The sequence below is a fragment of the Xiphias gladius genome, chromosome 1 (genome assembly GCF_016859285.1).
Source record: "Xiphias gladius isolate SHS-SW01 ecotype Sanya breed wild chromosome 1, ASM1685928v1, whole genome shotgun sequence".
Taxonomy (NCBI): Eukaryota; Metazoa; Chordata; class Actinopteri; order Istiophoriformes; family Xiphiidae; genus Xiphias; species Xiphias gladius.
In genome coordinates, this window is record NC_053400.1 from 4,746,690 (window position 1) to 4,764,919 (window position 18,230).

An 18,230-nucleotide genomic window follows, 5' to 3' on the forward strand; every position below is an offset into this window, starting at 1 on the left:
AGAAACACAGTCTCAGTATGCATGTAGATCTTAATATTATTTGTCACCTTGAATTGAAGGAACAATACCTGGTGTTGAATTGGCTGCAGAAATATGCTTTGTTGCTTACATCTGTGCATCTGTATCTTTTGTGTGCGACGGAGGTTTGTGCGTGTGTAGAAATGGAGGGTAAGGGTGTTTGAAGCACTGTGAAGTAAAGGGTTGTTTATGCATGTTTTTAAGTTTGTGTGTGTGTGTGTGTGTGTGTGTGTGTGTGTGTGTGTGTGTGTGTGTGTGTGTTTGGTAGTACAAGGACTGGTGATTAAAACTTGAAAAGGCTTGAATGACACAGTAGAAGATTTGGCATAGCCATGTACAATCGATAGAACTCTGGTGACTGGCCACTACCTACTTGGTGTCCTGGAGGGCACTTGGGAATGTGTTTGTGTGTGTGTAAGGCAGAGAAAGTGTGTTTGGGGTGTTGACATTATGAATTTAAATAGTCAGTAAAGCAATTACATTTTAAAAAGAAATTATTTTCCTCACAACACTTTTACCGTGAGTTTTTTTTTAGACCAGCCTTGCCTTCTGTCTGACTGGTGCTATGTCAAACAGTAAAGACAATGCCAATCCAACACATCCGATTAGTTAGGAAAAGAACTACATGAGTAAAATCAAAAGGAAGGGCAACGACATTAGATAGGAGAAGGAAAGACGATGAGAAAGGAGGGAGAGGATGGGAGTTCTTAGTGTGTGTCTTACCCTGCAGTTAACTGCTCTCCATCTTCGATCTGTTTGGCCTCCGCTGGGCTAAAGAAGTGTCTAGCCTCACTTTATCCCCTTATAGCCTCTCCAACCACAGCATATGGAAGGAGGAGACTGAGGAAGGGCTGAGGAGGATAGAAAGGGAGGAAAGGCAAGGAAAGGTAAATGACAGCAAGAAGGAAAGAAATAAGAAGGAATGGGGATGACGGGGGTGATCCAGGACAAGAAAGATATGCAGAGTGAAGGCCAACATGGGTCATGTTGGTGGCTTCCTTTCAAAATAATTGTTTTATAGGTTCCACCTTTCTCACTTGAAGCAGCAAAAATAATTATGTTTTCTTGTATCTGTTCCCAATACAGTACAGCTTTCATTTAAATACAGTACAGCTTTCTGGTGGCAGTGTAAGGTCTTGTCTCCTCTTTGTATGCATTTTCACAACTATCATATGTTGGTTTGGTGAAGACATTCTTTGTCTTTTAAACATTTTTGGTATTTTTATTCTACACACAAATGTTGCATATAGATTAGATGTAAAAATTGTTCACTTTCAGCCAACTTGCCTTGTTATTTCATTAATGAATTCTGACAAGGCTAAAAGGCCATTTTATAATGATTTCCCCAAGATGATGTGTATGTGATGGAGAAAAAATGGAAACATCAGCCCTGCCTTGTAAATCATTGGCTCACAATGCGGAGTATGGGGATCAAGTGTAGTCCTTGAAGAATTCTCATGGGTAGTTCCATATTTGACTACTTACTCCTTTAGAAATAAACCATTACTACCTAAGTGTTAATGCAATCAAGAATTGTGTAATTTTTTAACATACGTTTTTCTGTCCAAACTGCTTGGTCTTCAACTAAATGTAACAAGTTTTTTCACACTGGCTCTTTTCGACAAATTGTTTTAAACTGATTTGCTATGGTCCAGTAAGAACTTGGTTTAGGATTGCTATGGAAACATGGCAGACATCAAGAGTTAAAAGATCATCTTTCAGGCTCCTGTGTAAAAGAAACAAAAAGCCTTACAGAATGTCTAACTTTTAAGAGGCCGCGGGTTGAAAGAACAGCCACTAGCCAGCATTTAACAGATAATTCTACTTTTTATTTCTACCTAGCGTATTTCCCATAAAATTTAAGTTTAAAAACTAGAACTTTGTCAAGATTTTTATCTCCTAAGAAATTACCTTTGTATGCGATTATTTAGCATCAGCAAAACATTACCTCCTAACAGTTTGCCTTGTTGATTCTGCAGTATCTGCATGTCGCAAATAAAATATGGTTAAGATAGGTTAAGGTCATGCAGCTAAAACCAACTGGATAACGCTCATGGTTATATTCTATAACTACAAGTACGAGATGGGGTATATGAATGTAATTTGTCGGAGAACGGATTGAAAATCATAATACTTCACTTCTTAAGTTATTCTAGGATTTTTTTTTTTTTTTTTTTTTATATAGGAGTTTGTCTGTTTGTCCATCCACAGATGCACCAGGGAACAGGGGAAATAAGGTGCAGATGCTGTGTAAGTAGCCCAGTAGGAACATGACTGTGACTTGTTGTGTAGGTAAAACAGTTGGCATTTTCGGTTTAAGGAGTGCATGCCTTTGTGAATATATGTGTGTTATGTTGCACTGGAAGTGTTAACAGGACTGGTGAAGTGTGGCCAACCCTTCCAGTGAACCCCAATGATCACAGGACCCTATTTGTCCTGGATATGCTTTAAAAAGGAAAGTAGTAGCCAAATGTCAGAAGACACAAAAGGCGGGATGAGGCTGCTGTACAATGTGTTAAAGTGTTAAAAGCAAGTTGTTTGGCCTTCAATCCTTGAGTCTATGCTGTGTGCACTTCTATTATAGTAGGTCATGGTGTGTGAAGTCTTTGTACAGGGCAGTGCCCATGGCATCACTCACACTAACCCTCTATTGAAATCCATTTGTTGAAGTGTTTTTGGTGGCTCAGCAGGCTCCAGCAGTGCAGCTATACTTGCTCACAAGCTTTGTCACAAGTCATTCTCTCCCTCTCATGCATGTTTTTACTGTTAATCTTGTCTGTGTGCTAAAAGCAAAATATAACTTTGCATCCCCAAGGGAATCTGTGATCCAGCTGATCTGCTGGACTCTAGGCATGATGATGCACTGGCACCATAAGGCACTGTAGATATTATAAGCATGGATACTCTATTATTATATGATAAGAACAGAATATCTGCTGTGCGTGTTTTGTGAAGGTCATGGAATTGAATCAGAAATATTTCAATACTGACCTGGACTGTTTTGCATATTATATATATTATCACTTTCTCATTTTAAAAACCCATAATGTAACTTGAATGTGGTTTTAATATGCATTCATGGCTTGTGTTTATAAGGGGCACTTTAGCTAAGATGTGCATATGACCTCAAACTGAAGATAAGATAAAGATGTGCTTTATTGTCTGGTTTCAATATAAATTTGTCACGTACAAAGAAAAAACAGACAAATCAGAAGCGCATGAATGCGTAGAAATGTAGCTGCTAATGTGCTGCTAGCTTACACCACCTTAGCCATCCACTTTTAAGACTCAAATGTTGCTTCCTGTCTACTAAGTTACCAAATCAGTTTCTTTATAAGAAAATCTGAATTATTCTGAAACCACTAGAGACCGTGATCCCATGTTCAGCACAAGAGATTTGCTCTAGAAACAGACAATCACATAATGCAACAGCATGCTCAACATGTGGGTTTTGATAGGACACTTATATTGCACAGTTCAACCTTCTAAGTTGCATTGTTAGCCAGCGAAAAACACCTGTGTATGTTGAGCTCTGTGTTAACTTCGGGTCACTTTGACAAAGTGTAAACATGCAATCTCCCCATCAAATTCCATTAAGCTCAGTAAGAACAGAAACACACACACTCCAAAAAGAAGCCCCCAAGCAGCGGCATTAAACAAGTGCTCTCATTTGGACATAAATAGTGTGATCTTACTCTCATAAATCATGCTGAGATTGTACATTTGGCCCAGGCAAAGGCTTCAGGTTCGCATAGACCTTCTGTAAACAGGTTCTCCTTCAGCCTCTCACAACCTCAGTATGAGTCAGTAGATGTGTGAGACTCTGTTTGTGTGTGTATATGTGTGTATGCAAGGTTACCGGGCTTGATCCATTTTAAAAAGAGTCTTGCTGTAATCAAAAACAATAACCGCTCAAAGCATAAACTCTTCCAAAGCCCCCCCCCCCCTCCCTTCACACTCCCCCACCCTCCCCTTGAAGTATGAAATAATATTCTGTGTGTGGGCCCTGGCCGAATGCTGAGAACGCAAACATTTCACAATAAAGTTGTTTAAATAAGGGCCTTGGCATAGATGGCTGGGAGATAAAGGACATGCTGCGTTAATTACAAGCGCCCGTTAAAATAAACCGCCGGTATAAAATATGACTCTCTCCCTCTCCCATTCTTGGGGATTTGAACCTATAAAATGTCACCGAGGTGTGTACCTCAGATGTGCTGTTTGGAGACCAAACACAACAGCAGCTGTTCTGGTTGGAGATTGGAGAAGAGTGATACACAGACAGACAAAGAAAGAGAAAGAGGGGAAGGGGGGCAAGATCCTCAAAAAAACACAACAGAGCTCTACAATCAACAAAGAAAGCAGTGTTTACTCTACATTTAAAGACTTATGAATTCTTCTCGCCCCCGCCTTGCCATTGCGTGGCATTAACTGAAAGGGAAAATAGCCCAGTTAAGCACCCGGTTTATTATTCTTCAAACTCTTGTCTGAAAAGTAATATGCTTTAAAGGCACAGTTAATGTGCTTTTGCTCTCCCCCTGTATCTGTTTCAGCCTTTCCCTTACCAAGCGGTACGTGTGTATGTGTGTGTGTTTAAGTGAGTAAAGTTACATCGCAAAAAAGAGGCAGAGAGATGGATTATTTTTCCTGAAGGATGGACTTAAGTTTCTGCTCTCTGCTGCTGGGTGGCCCACTCCTCTTTAGCCGTGTTAACATAAGAATAGAGTGGTGGCCAGGGGGTGAGGTTGGGAAGGAGGGGTTGGGTAGCTGGGTAGCCGGTTTAAATTATTCTGCGCCTCCGCTGTTGCATAGCAGGAGCTGTTGTTATCCACTTAGAACATCAGACAATTTGTTCCTTCTCCCTCTCTCTTCTCTCCCTCTCTCAACCCTGTGGGCGTCTTTATTGTGGACCCTTTGTACCAGCGTTATGTTATAACGCCTGTCCGGGCCTGGATGTACCCTGTTCGCTGCCACTTGCATGCTTTTCCTGTCCTGCATTTTTAATTCAGATAACTTGGATTGCTTTTAGATCTGGTCTGACTTAAAGCCCGTCAAAAACAAAGTCAGAATTTTATTTATTTTTTTTAGTTGACTGGTAGGATGATGTGTTTTACCTCAGACTGAACTAAACTAATCAAGTCCCCATTGTAGTGAAAGATTCTGCCCCTGTGAAGATTACCTCAAAAATCTAAATATCAAATGTTAACTCTCCTTACCGCGGGCCTACATCCAAGCTCAGTGACGAGTGCTGTGACGCTCACAGGCCCAGATGAGGAATGCAGTTATGAGGAGATGTTTGTATACATTTAGCCTGTGCCTTGGAAAGCAGCGATGGTGGTTGAGCACAGCTTAAAGACATCTGGATGCGATGAAATGCCATTTGTCTAAACAATCAAGAGTCTTACCAAAGCCACCCAACGTGTGCTGTGCTTTTAGTACATACTTATGCAATGTGCTTCAACAGAAACTGTTATTGACAAATATTTCATTGCGACAGCCTTATGAGATCTCAAAACAATTTTTTTTTTTTTTTTTTTTTTTTTTTTTTACATCATTCCAGCTCCTGGCTATAAACAAAGCATTTGTGACTGGTGTGTTCTTGAGGATGGGTGATATGTGGTCAAGTTCATTTAAAAGGGGGGAAGCTGGAAATAAAGAGAAACCATGGAGGCATTTAATTATAAGTAAGACTGAGACAAATCGGCGAGATTTTAATGTAAATACTGAAATGTAATGCTCATTTTTCTTACTGAAAAAAAAAGTTAAATGGTGAATGATAACTAGTCATATTTTGTGGTTGACCACCAGCCATCAATGCAACAAAGCATTCAAGAGAGTTTAAATGAACTTGTCTTGCACAAGATACAATATCAACATGTCAGGATGGATTTTCTGTGCACACTAAGGACACAAAATCACAGGATAAACACCCAGACAGAGAGTGAGCCATCATGTGTCAAATGCCACACCTATAGATTTATTTCCTCCTTAATTTCATTTAAACAAATGGTCTGGGCAGTCATGGCAGCCAGTGCTCTGACTATGCCAGAGGTGTGTGTGTGTGTGTTTGTGTGGTGGTAGTGGTGGTAGTGAAGGGGGCAGGCAGACATGACTGGGATAATAAGCGTCATGGAATCTAATCAGATTTCTAAGAGGAATTGATTGTTGTGAGGCAGCCGGTGCAGGAGTGGGGTTGACAATAAGCTGAAATTTAAGTGTTAATTTTTATGCTAATCCTCTGGCATCTCTGTGTGATGCAATTTGGTCCAGCAGCCCCTCGACTTCGCGCCGCAGATATGAAATTGTCCCGTGCACAGAGAAAATGTCAGCTTGCCAGACCCTGAAAGCTTGTAATTTATTAGGTATGTTTCTATTAGTATGTGTCACAGTTGTTAGAGAGCCACATGCGCAGGCGGGCAGCCACACCACCTCATTCTCTCCCTCCTTTCCTCTCTCTTTCTCTATATCTCACTCTTTCTATTCCTCTACCCCAACTTGCCTCATCCTCCTTTCGCCAGCTTTTTCTCCCCGCATTACTATCCCCTTCTTTAGCACACGTGCACGAGTGAGCACGCAGACACACACACACACACACACACACAATGACACACACCATTCTTAAGATGGTTTCAGCTCAGTGGCTGCTACACTGGGGCCTTAATGTATTATCATATATCGGGTGGTCCTTGCCCCCTGGACAAAAGGCTATTTAATACAATTTAATGACATTCCCAAAGATTGGCTGTGGCGGCGGTGCTGGTGGTGGTGGTGAGGAGGGAGGGAAGAATAAAAAAAAGAAAGGCAGAGGCCCAGATGAAAATAGCATCTGTGTTTTTCATGGCTCACCCATGCAAACATTGTAGTGTAAAATGTGTGATATTCCCTCTTCTTTCTTTCTGTGTTTCTCTATCTGTGTCTCTGGCTGCAGAGTAAAATCTAGTTGGGGGCTTGTTAAAGCTAAGGATGAATAGACTTTCAAAATCACCTTCTATCTGGACCTTGGCAGGCTGCCTAAGGTGTCAAATAGTGGAAGAAGCGCTCTTTTACTCTTTACTTTTTTGAGTTAAGTAAAAATTAGTAATATCACAATGTAAAAATACTCCATTAGACTGCTATTCCACAGTGGAAGTTAAAATTTGAATGATATTAAAGCACTGTTTTTGATACTATGTATGGTAGTAATTTCAGCAATAGCCATTTAGTGTATTTACATTCTTTACATCGTATTTTTTTATTGTAACTGGTAAAGTCTACCTTTTCCCCATGTTATTCAAATTGCGTACCCACGCACAAGGGATTCACAGACAATAATTTGTGCATTTACTGGATACGATACAGAAGATAAGAGCTAGTGCATGTTCACATTTCATTCATAGTGGGGCCCAAAGATGTCTCCTAAAAATTATGTTCAAGTGCTTACAAATTTGAAACAGCAAATATGTTCTGAAAGAAACGTAATGCCACCAATTGTACATTTAAAAAAGAAATCAAAATAAGAAGGAAACATATTCAATAAATGTGTTTGCAAAGTTTGAACATTCTCAAACTGAACATAATTGTGAACCCATTCCTGGAAAGTAGGATTAAAGTTTTTATGGGTATCAGTGGAGGCTGGTCGATGGAGGGCGCACACATGGAATTCCACCAGCGACAAAGCTTAATTCAGCAAGTTTGAGTCAGCAAGCTTAATAAATGTAATTAAATATTTGAAATGATCAAATGAAATCGCTTTTACTTTTAAGCATTGTAATATTATTTCAAATGAAGATAGGCAGTATGAAATTGAATGAATAAAATTTGTGTTCTCTTTCCTACTGGGCACCGTCCCAGCCATGCAATACACACTATTTCAATACTAGGCTTCCCTGATCCCACCTCCATCTCATACATGTGAATCAGTGTAAAAAGGGTGTAGGAGACAGCACCCTAACAATAAAACAATTGAATTCATTAGTGATTGGGTGAGTACACACTAAGGACCTCACAAAAGGAAAGCTGTCCCTGTTTGTATTTCTCGCTCTTTTAATAATTGTAGTTTATTGTTAGAGAGAGACTTAGCCAATCTATTTCACTCAAAGTATTAAATTAGGTCTAATATTTGTGAAACTAAATTGTCGAGTAAATGTAACAGTCCTCAATAGTGCACCAAGCCAGACAACAGCATTGCCGGTGAATAAGCAGAAACCTTCACTCCTGTAGCCCCCACCCTAACCCTGTCTCCTAGAAATTACGTTTCTGTACAACTAAACTGCTACAGCAAATACGCTTTGTAGGAAATGTAATTGCTGGCTGGATTATGTTCAGTAGCAACATACAGTTTTTTTCTAAATGAACGAAGTGTTACATGTATTAACAGCAGCTGAGTTGCAGGAGTGGATGGTGGGCATTCAAAGGGCACAACTGTCACACGAGAGACGATGGTCTGCATCTACAGTCCCATCCGTGGTTAGGTTTAGTTAAGGTTAGGGAAAGATCGCAGTTTTGCTTAAATGTGAATAAACACGTCGTGTCCTCTGCGCCGGAAATGTGTTTGAGAGTTAGGAGAAAGAATGGATGGAAGGGTGGTTAACAAAAAGAAGAAATTAATTAACTGAAAAAGAACATGTTTATTACCACAATTGATAAAAGTCACAAACAATAACAGATGGACGATATTAGAGATACTGGTGGTATAAGATGCTAAAACATAGCCTGTAGGCTACAAGTCAGATGGATGACTGCTGTGGCACAGAAAGACAATAACACCAAATCTAATTGTTTCTAAATGTGAATCCTTATGTTAACTTAAAAGGTCCAAATGGCAGAAAAATGCTTGATGTACTTACCCTGTCCTCAGTCGGAAACCATAGGCTGGTAATTGTATACTAGTCCAAGCAAAACTTTCAAAGCCATAAGGAATATCCAATACACCTATGTTTCAAACTTTTCAAGGGTAGTTTCTCTGTTGGTCTCTAAACAGCGTATGCGGCATACTTTTGTGAAACGATTGCCGAAATAGTCCAAAAGATTGTGACATTGATATGAAAACAAAACAGATAGCCTATTAATCGCAGTGCTTTTTCAAAGTAGCACGGCCATGTACATTATTAAGCTGAAACTTTGCTGATCCATAGTGTAAACAAAGGTTTTTTATTAATAAAGTAGGTCTACTTTATTAAAACAAAATATAGCGTTCCTTATGGCTGTATAAATACATATATAGCCATATTCTCGCTATGTGACAGTTAAAAAAAACACACAAGAATATTTTCCATAGACATGTAATCATCTATTTTTGAATCTAAAACGTTCCTGACCCCATGCTGGAATTCCGGCACAGTGCCAGAGAACTTTAAGCCATGTGTGTCTGAAGTCACTTTGAACTTTTTTTCTGTATTAAACCAGACCACAGTCTTTCCCTAACCTTAACCAAGTGCTCTGAGAGTCTAAACATAACCATGGAAAAGCTTAATAATGTTGAGTCACTACAAGTGGATATTGCACAAAATCAGAAATTTTTGCTGAAAACAAATATGTTGTCTGTGAACATTTTACTGATACATTCAGTATCTACATATTTGCGACTTGCCAAATACAGAAATTTACCACACATCCTCATTATTTCAGTAGAAAACGTAAGCCGGTCCCAAGTACATTTCCTACAAAATGTATTTGCCGTCGCAGCTTAGTTGTATAGAAATAGATTTTTTAGGAGAAAGGGTTGCCCAACCAGGTAATTAATCACCAGTTGCGAACGTCGGGTAGGTTTAGGTAAAAGACTTGTTAAGGTTAGAAAAACATTGCAGTTTGGGTTAAATATTGAAAAAGTCAACATTGACACAGGACAGGATGGGTTTACTCTTTCAATTTTTAACCAAACCACAATCTTTCCCGAACCTTAAATGAAGTCTTTTTTTTAAAGTCTAAAGCTAAGCACATGCAAGTCCTGTCGGGTATAAAACTGCAGAGCTTTGTGAACTGGGAAAAATGTCGCCGGTGAACACAATCTCTACAGCAATTATGTATCCAACTTTTATCAGTAATAAAACGCACAGCTGCTGTTATCACCAGTAACCGCAGGTGTCACCAAATTAACCAGGGCTGGTATCTTATGAACTACAACTTTAACAAAAATGAAAATACATATTATGCACAATGTCCCCTGTCAGAGTGATACAGTATTATAAACAGCGAATGATAATATTATTTATTACTGTATTAACATCTAAGCACCATTTTAATGTTATCGCTTGGGGTGTTGCTAAATTTGATTATTTTAGCAATTTTATATACTTTTGGGTAGTTTAGTCTAAAGCAATATCTATATTTTATTGGATCATGTGATTTTTATGTAAAATATGATAACCCCCGAAGTAACCAGTAAAAATAGTTGTCAAATGAATGTACTGGGTTCCCTCTAAATCACAGTGTGTAGTAGCATAAAATGAAAGTACTCAACTAAAATATTTCAAAATTGTATTGAAATACATTACTTGAGTACTGAGTGCTGGTAAGCAGTTTTGGCAGCGAGTTCATCAGTAAGGGATAAAAGTAAAAAATGAACCAGGAGGAGACACTTGTTTTCCCCAGAATTCTATTCTACTCTATTTTTAGTCATCTCCCTCTTCATGTTTAAACACTGCTAACATCGCGGTGCTCCCTGCTCATATATTGAGTGGTACTAGAAAGCCGGTCTAAACCATACTCAGTGGGCCCAGAAAACACAGTGAAAGGTTTGGATGCAATTCACATATAGGTCAATTAAATGCAACAACATCTGCTCTCTCCCTTCCATTTGCATATAGCATTCATATGTTAATGATGTCCCTTGTTTTTTTTTTTTTTTCTGCATGTGTGTATGTGCATATGTGTTTATGTGCGCTATTTGTTTCTCTCTCTGTGTATTTTTTTTTCTGTACTTCCTCCCCTCCTCCCAGTCTCTTTGTATCACCAAACAAAAAGAGATGCAGAAAATTTGGATTCATACTTCCCTTTTAAAAAAAACAGATACGCCCGTCCTATTTTCACTTCCTCTCGCCTGACGATTAAAGGGGAGGTTAGACGAGTGCCACAGTTGTTCCATTGGTGTGCCCCTGATTCCGACAAGAAGCCCCTTTAACAGCAGAGAAGGCAAGGCCCTATCTCTTCTCCAAGCAGCTTAATGCTTTATAAATCAATGATGACACAGATGGACTAGCGATAATCTATTTAGAATGCCTCACAGCAAATATTGTTGTGCAGATGATTAGACAGACAGTTATTTTAACTCAAACCCCAAAACCCAATCTTCCACTTCTCATGATGCTCCTCAGATTTATAGTAGTAATTTGGGATTTGATATTTTCGTTATATGAAATAAATTTGGCAAAAAAGAGACGTACACAATCGTAGTAATTAAAAGTGAAATCAAGTTGTGGCAGGGTAGTGTGTGTCTTTGTGTTTGTTTGTCTCTGTGAATGTGTGTGTAAGAGAGAGGGTATGTGCGTGTGTGCGTTTGGGCAGCTTGAGGAACAAAACACATGAAGAGGTGCTGGTGTCTGTGCCAAGGCTATAATGATAAGGCATGTTTCTTTAAAAAAGGGGGAGACAGACCTTTAGCAGAATTATATCTCCAGGGCGCATGTGTGTGCGTGTGTGTGTGTGTGTGTGTGTGTGTTAGACAGTCTAGTGACACAAGGGGGGTTAATGGCAATCCAGGATCTCTGCCCCTTTTCATGGTCGATGGGTCTCAATTTGGCGTGCAGGGGTGGAGAGGAGGAGGAGGAAGGGAAGAAGAGGAGGAGGAGAAAAGAGCAGAGGAGGAGTGCAAAAATGAAGTGGAGGTTGTCAGACGTGGCAGCTGCTCGGAGGCCCTGATAAATATAAGCCCTTATTGATCGGTTGAAAATGAAAGATCCCCGAGTGGCGTGCAGTATTTAGCTTCTTGTCTGCCTCACGTCAGCGGTGGCCTTGCCTTGGAGGGATAGATTTTCAGCTGTGCCTCCAGGCACCTCAGCGAGCCAGCTTTGATTTCATCTTTAACCTTTTTCTGGCTGCATTCCCTTGACCTCTGCAGCGTCGCTCGCTGAATTTGTTAGATTTTCATCTCGGCATTGACCCCTTTCCCACCTCATCTTCTTCTTCCTCTCCACACGTCACTGTCTTCGTCTTTATGCTGTATCCCCTGTCCATCTTCCTCTTTGCCTCTTCAGGTCCATATTTCATTATCACCTCTGCTTCTAATCTTTCCCCTCCACTGTTTCTCCCTCTAGGTGGCCATTCCAGTAAGCAGTAGTCAGTCAGGAGTGACAGTGAGAGGCCCGTTGATCCTGACAGACAGGTTGGACTCCAGTATGCAGTTGGTGTGTTAAGGTAAGCTCACACACAATTCATACCTTAACCTGTGGGAAATTGTTCTCAACTTGCAGATTTTTGACATTTTTCTAAACCATGTATGATGTTTGCTTCTCACACTGAAAGGATAAAAGAACAAGACACATAGACACAAATAAATGGACACAAACACTCACACACTCCAACTGTTCGTCATTCACTCACCATTTAGTCTTATCCCCAAAGGCACTCCGTCTTAAACCAAAACGCACACACACACACGCACACAGAGACAGACACACAGCTACAGTACACTGCTTGCTATGTGTGCAGACAGAACTTGTAACAATCTGGATTGTGATAATCTATGATAATCATCCACCACATGCCACCTAAAAACGCACATGGGTGGCATTCAACACCCACACTGGCACATTGATTCTGTGCATCTTGCCTCTCTCTCCTGTTCTCTCCAATGTCACTACCTCCAGCGTCAATGTCACTACTTTGTTCCTTATTTCTTTTTTATGTATGAGGAGGCTTGTGCCGTAACACACCACGCAGGGGGAAATAGGAACGAATCTTGAACAATTTATGTTTGGCATTAGTGTAATTGAATCCCACTCGTATATCAAAGAAAAAAAGTTGCGAGGTGTGGGTGATATAAATGCAAGCTAGGGATCCATGAAAACACGGATCTGTCCCTCCCCTTTTCCTTGTCTTCTGAACAATGTCTCCCATCTCTTTTTTTTTTTATTCTCTCCCTCTCTCCCCTCCTTTAGCTAGATGGATGATAAATTCCCAGCCAGAGAGCCAGCAACAGCTGTTGGCAGACAGGCCTGATATGAGAATAGCAGCATAGGATGAGCAGGCATTAAAAATTAATATGCTATTTAGCCTAGGTGTATTTTAGGTATTTGACATTTTCATGTCCGGGACAGACAAAATTTATTCATAGTACAGAAAAAAAAAAATAATAAAATAAAAATAGGAAGAGAGGAATAGATGTTGGGAGGGGCAGGAGGGGATAAGGGACATAGAAAGGGGTATGCAGGAAACACTAAGTTTGGGGGGGTTGACAACACCTTATACTGAATGTAAGTAGAATATGAGCTGGTAGTAATGATCAGACCACACAAGATGAAACTGTTGTCCAGTAAGACTCCTTCCCTTTCATCTACTCATTATAGGTCCAACCTGAAAGATTAGTGTATGTGCAGGCAGTCCACTATCCAGCCTAACATTTAAATGCTGAAGACATGTTGATACCCTGTGTTAGATACAGTGTGTTAGATACCCTGGGTTAGAATTGAGAAGCTGAGTAGTCCTTTTTCACTGCTCCTATGTTTTGTGGAATCAGTACTTAAATAACCTCTAATATCCATTTGCATCAAAGCTGGTTATATATTGTGTTTCCCACTTGATTTCTCATCAAAATTGTTTTTGCTATTCATGACATTTTAATATTTGTTTAGTTTTAAAAGAAAAGAACATTTTGGTATTGCAGACTGACCTCACCACAAAAATACCAGTATTGTTCTGTGTTCAAACACTTAAAACAACCCATATTTAGATTAGCTTAAAGGTTCATTCTTGACCTTGGAAACAGCAGTTTAACAAGCAATTATCATCACAAGGTCCACTGATGTTGTGTTTCTGAAGCTTCCAGCCACATTTCATGGCCTTCCTTAGCGGAAGCAGTTGCTCAGTTGTCATGGAGATGGTTTAGTTGTTATCATTAAAGGAAATATGCAATTTGGTCACTTTATAATAGGTGGTTGTACATGGGGGTGATCTTAACCCCTGTCTGTCCTTGAACAGAGACTATGGTTACGACCTCCATCCATATAAGACTAACCATTATCTTGTGATCAAAATTCTGTAACGTCTTAGTCACGTGTTGGTAAGTAGCGCTTACGATGAAGATTTTTTGTCAAACCATTATTTACATTTTCCTGACAAGCAAACTCTCACTGGTCGACTCACTGGTCATGTGAATAATAATAATTCTCTCAGAAACAAAGGGTGGAAGTAGTGTGATTTTACATCACAAAACCGCCATGGAAGGAGGTCGGGTAAATGGTTTGCTCAACCAAGCATGTGACTTTGACACAAGAGACTTCTGCTCGCACCCCCCTTTTTTTTTAACAACAGTCATTATTGGTTTCATGTCATGGTTTTGGAAGTCAAGCCAGCAGGTGAGCCAGACCAGAAAACGTATGGATTGTTTTAGAAGGTAATGAGGAACAGACTTTTGGGTCGTTCAGGTTGTATAACATGTTGGGTGTTGAATAATACAAAAAAGATGACGGGTTTTGTCTAAGATTATTTATCAAGTCTTTTGGACGGTGTTGTGTTAGAACAACACTTTTCACACCAAGTGAACCCTTTATGTTTGTTTGGGTTGACAGTGAACCTCTTATAAGACTTACAACAAAATGGTTGCTACCATGGTCATTTTTACAGATGACTGAGAGCCTAACACTAAGCCAGAGTTTGGAGTTTTGGATGAGTTCGGCTCAGTTTTTTCAAAATGAATAAAGCTTTAGAAAAAGCAAGATGCACAGAACAGTTTAGTTGTTGATGAGGAACGAAAAAGAAATACTGTAGATGTAGAGTAGCAATATCTTGTCTTCTCATTTATCCAGATTTTATCCAGATTAGAAACTTAAATTCCAGCTGTCATTACAGACAAAGTACTCAGCAATGTAAACTTTACATTCTGTTCAATTATAAACATGATTAAAAACAATTCCACTTCAAAATTTACCACACATACAGAAGCGTTGCAGAATTTGGCAATACATTGAAACTATGCTTTTTTATGTTGCATAAATTTGGGTCTTGAATCTCTGACTCCCAGGATAAGAAGCTCCTGTACTGCTGCCGACCCAGTCTTCTGCAGTCAAACACAAGACCCCTGGAAGTCCAGACAGTAAAAGTACAATTCCCATGCTGAGCCATGCTAGGACCTCTCTTTCGTTATCACTCCCTCTCTGTCTCTCTCCCTGTCTCTGTCTCTCCCTCTCTCTCTCCCTCCTTGGTGATTAATGGCTAATGCTGCTCTAGTACATCTCTATATCCCTCCTCATCCTTCCTTCGCTAATCGTTGTGAAATCTTAGACATGGCCTGTATTTGGCCTCATGGAGAAAAAAGGGGGATTGAATTGGATTGAGGAAGGGGGCAATTTCCACCTCCCACAGCATCCAATATTCAGTTTTTTTCAGTTTTGAATTTCTTCTTCCACACATTTTTATACCTTTGCTCATTTTTTTCATCAAAAGGAAGATTTAGGTCAGTCAGGAGGGGTAGAGACACTTTCCTCCTCTTTACGGTACCTGGGTACAATCTAAGTCTATTACCGTTTATGACACTTCAGAAAACTATTTTCCACAAATCACAATTTCTTGTCTGTTTGGAGCAGCCTGTAATGAATAGATAAAGTAAAATGTAAAGTTTTAGTGTGGTAAAATGTTTTCTTGTGAAAATGGACTTCTACAGTTCACATTTCATTCAAACTAAATTCTGACATCACGTGATGGTAAAATTTACAGCTGGGCTCTTTATGAGTTTGCATGGACTGTTGCCATATGCTGATCTAGGGTATAAACTCTAAAAATCATATGAAATCATTCACCTGAAAACAGTTACATAATACTACTAAATCATACAACACATACCAGTCATACATACTCATACTAAACACAGTCCATTTGTATAGTATTTGAATATAATATGTTAAATCTCCGGCTCGCTAATAGCTCAGTTGACATTGATAGGAGCTAGTTTAGTTTTTCTCTTCAGAGAAGAGAATAGCTTAACAGATCAACAGGCAAGAGAATAGAGACCGTGCTAAAAGGAGGTCAAAGAATTTTTACAAGTATTCCTGACACCTGATTTATAAAACAGACTTGCACTCAGACTTCATTCTTCACCTGAAAAATAAATAATTATTATTCAAAGGTTAAAACAACCAATGTTTATATTTTCTTGAAACCCGACCTCTTGCGGTAATGCAAAAAACAGAAAAAAATATTTAAAAAAACAAGAGGAAAGAGTAAAGTAGTGTAAGTGGGAGTGCCAAAAAAAAAGAGCAAGGAATTAAGCATGAATTGCTGGGCATAAAAAAGTAAAAGTGGTGTGCATCCCATCTCCTACCAACAGTCAGCGCTGGTTTATTTGAGCCAGATCACAACCTTTCCTTCAATAAAGCAGTTTAAATTGCCTAAATTTGACCAAACCATAGTCATAGAAATGACCATTAACCATAGCAATGGGTGACAGAAACATGACATGGCCTCTGTGACCTCTCTCCAGCCAGTCACTATTCCTTGAGCGCTCTAGCCCTATGAGCCAACTTCAATTTGCGGCTGCACACCCTGAGATGTGGTTGAGGCCTTAAGAAAAATTCGTAAGTGGAACTTTAGTTACTGTTACTTTGTCAAACTAATATTACCAAGGTCAATTATGAATTTTCACACTCACATTCATTTTGATATCTGTACATCACAGGCCCTTAGGTACTGTTAAGTACACAGTATAGCCAAGAATTCTTGAAAAAGTGAAAATAGGAGTGTTTAAATAGACTAAATGGCTGACATGAATAAAAGGTGGACTTGAACCCATGTAATCACAATCACAGTGCTTGCACCTGTACTTACTCACCAACCAACAGTGTCACAACAGTGCAACATTAGTATCACTTCTAATTGTTTTTATTAATAACTCTGGTTTAGCAATTTGCCATCTTCCATCTATTTCCTATTGCACCCTTCATTCCTCTCTTTTTCACCGCTTTGTCTGCAAATTATTTTTATTTCCTTACATTTTTTCAACTTTCACCCTCACTCTTGCCTTTCCCTCTCCATTTCCATTGCTTTCACACTCAGCTGAAACTTCTCGTCGCCGTACAGCACAGAGCTGTATATACGCTGACTGTTATTACCTTGGGGAACGTTTAGCAGCTCCGTGTTTAACACCATAACCTCCGCTACATCAGCAGCAGCAATGGAGAGAAAAACCTGGGAGGTGGAAACTAGAGACTGCTCGTGTAAGGCGAGCGTTCGACTGATCACCACGATAAAGATGACAAGAGAGAGAGACACAGAGAGAGAAAGCATGTGACAAGACTGCTTTATTTCAGCCTATTGGATGATCAATGATTCTTAAGGGGAGGGATAATTTCTTGCGATATCTCTCACTACAAAGTAAATAAAAATCAAAGCCCTTCAAGCACTGAGACAAAAGCAATATATGAAAGAAACTATCTTAACAACTCCTTCATTTTTGCTCTTTTTTCCCCTCTGTACTTCCCATTGATTTCACGTACCCGGTGTTAAGTGAAACTGTTTGAGAAACAACGGATCCACTTGACTCTCTGTCTCGGATTGGCTCCCAGTATAGTCAAATAAAGGCTCTAATAATTCTATCTTTAGCAGTACTTGTTTTTTTATTATTCTTAATTATGCGATCAGATTTTGTTTGATATCCATTCAACACATTACAAGTTAAATTGAGATATCATATCTTTTTTCTCCTGTGATTTGTTCACAGTTCGTGTTGCAGTGTTGTTTTCAAAGTTTTGCAATGGCCAATGTGCCTTTTAGTCTGTAGCCTCTTGGCAGATTACTGTCAATCCCTATCATTCAAATACCCCCACCCTCCCCTGACTAACATATTATACACAAGAACCAGCCCCTCCGTCACATCCCCAACCTTACCCAGCAACCCTCACTGCACCCACCTATTCCCCTTCTCCCTGATAGGGATCTGCGGACATTGATGTCTGTCTCATAGGAGTTTTAGAGGGGTAGGGTGCACAATTTGACAGATAACAGGACTACCAAAGGAATCAAAATCGAGTCATGCCCATGTCCATCAATGTGCTGTGATGAGTGTGCACAGGAGAAACAGAGCGTGCACG

At 39.6% G+C, this 18,230-nt stretch overlaps 1 protein-coding gene across 1 annotated transcript in view; it reads left to right on the forward strand.

The window, feature by feature from the left end:
* The window catches only part of znf536 (zinc finger protein 536), a 162,247-nt gene that overhangs the window by 24,786 nt on the left and 119,231 nt on the right, over positions 1-18,230 (forward strand). Inside the window, exon 2 of the mRNA XM_040146267.1 lies at positions 12,246-12,345. The gene's annotated coding sequence lies outside the window, so the exon portion shown is untranslated. The remainder of the gene's footprint in view (positions 1-12,245; positions 12,346-18,230) is intronic.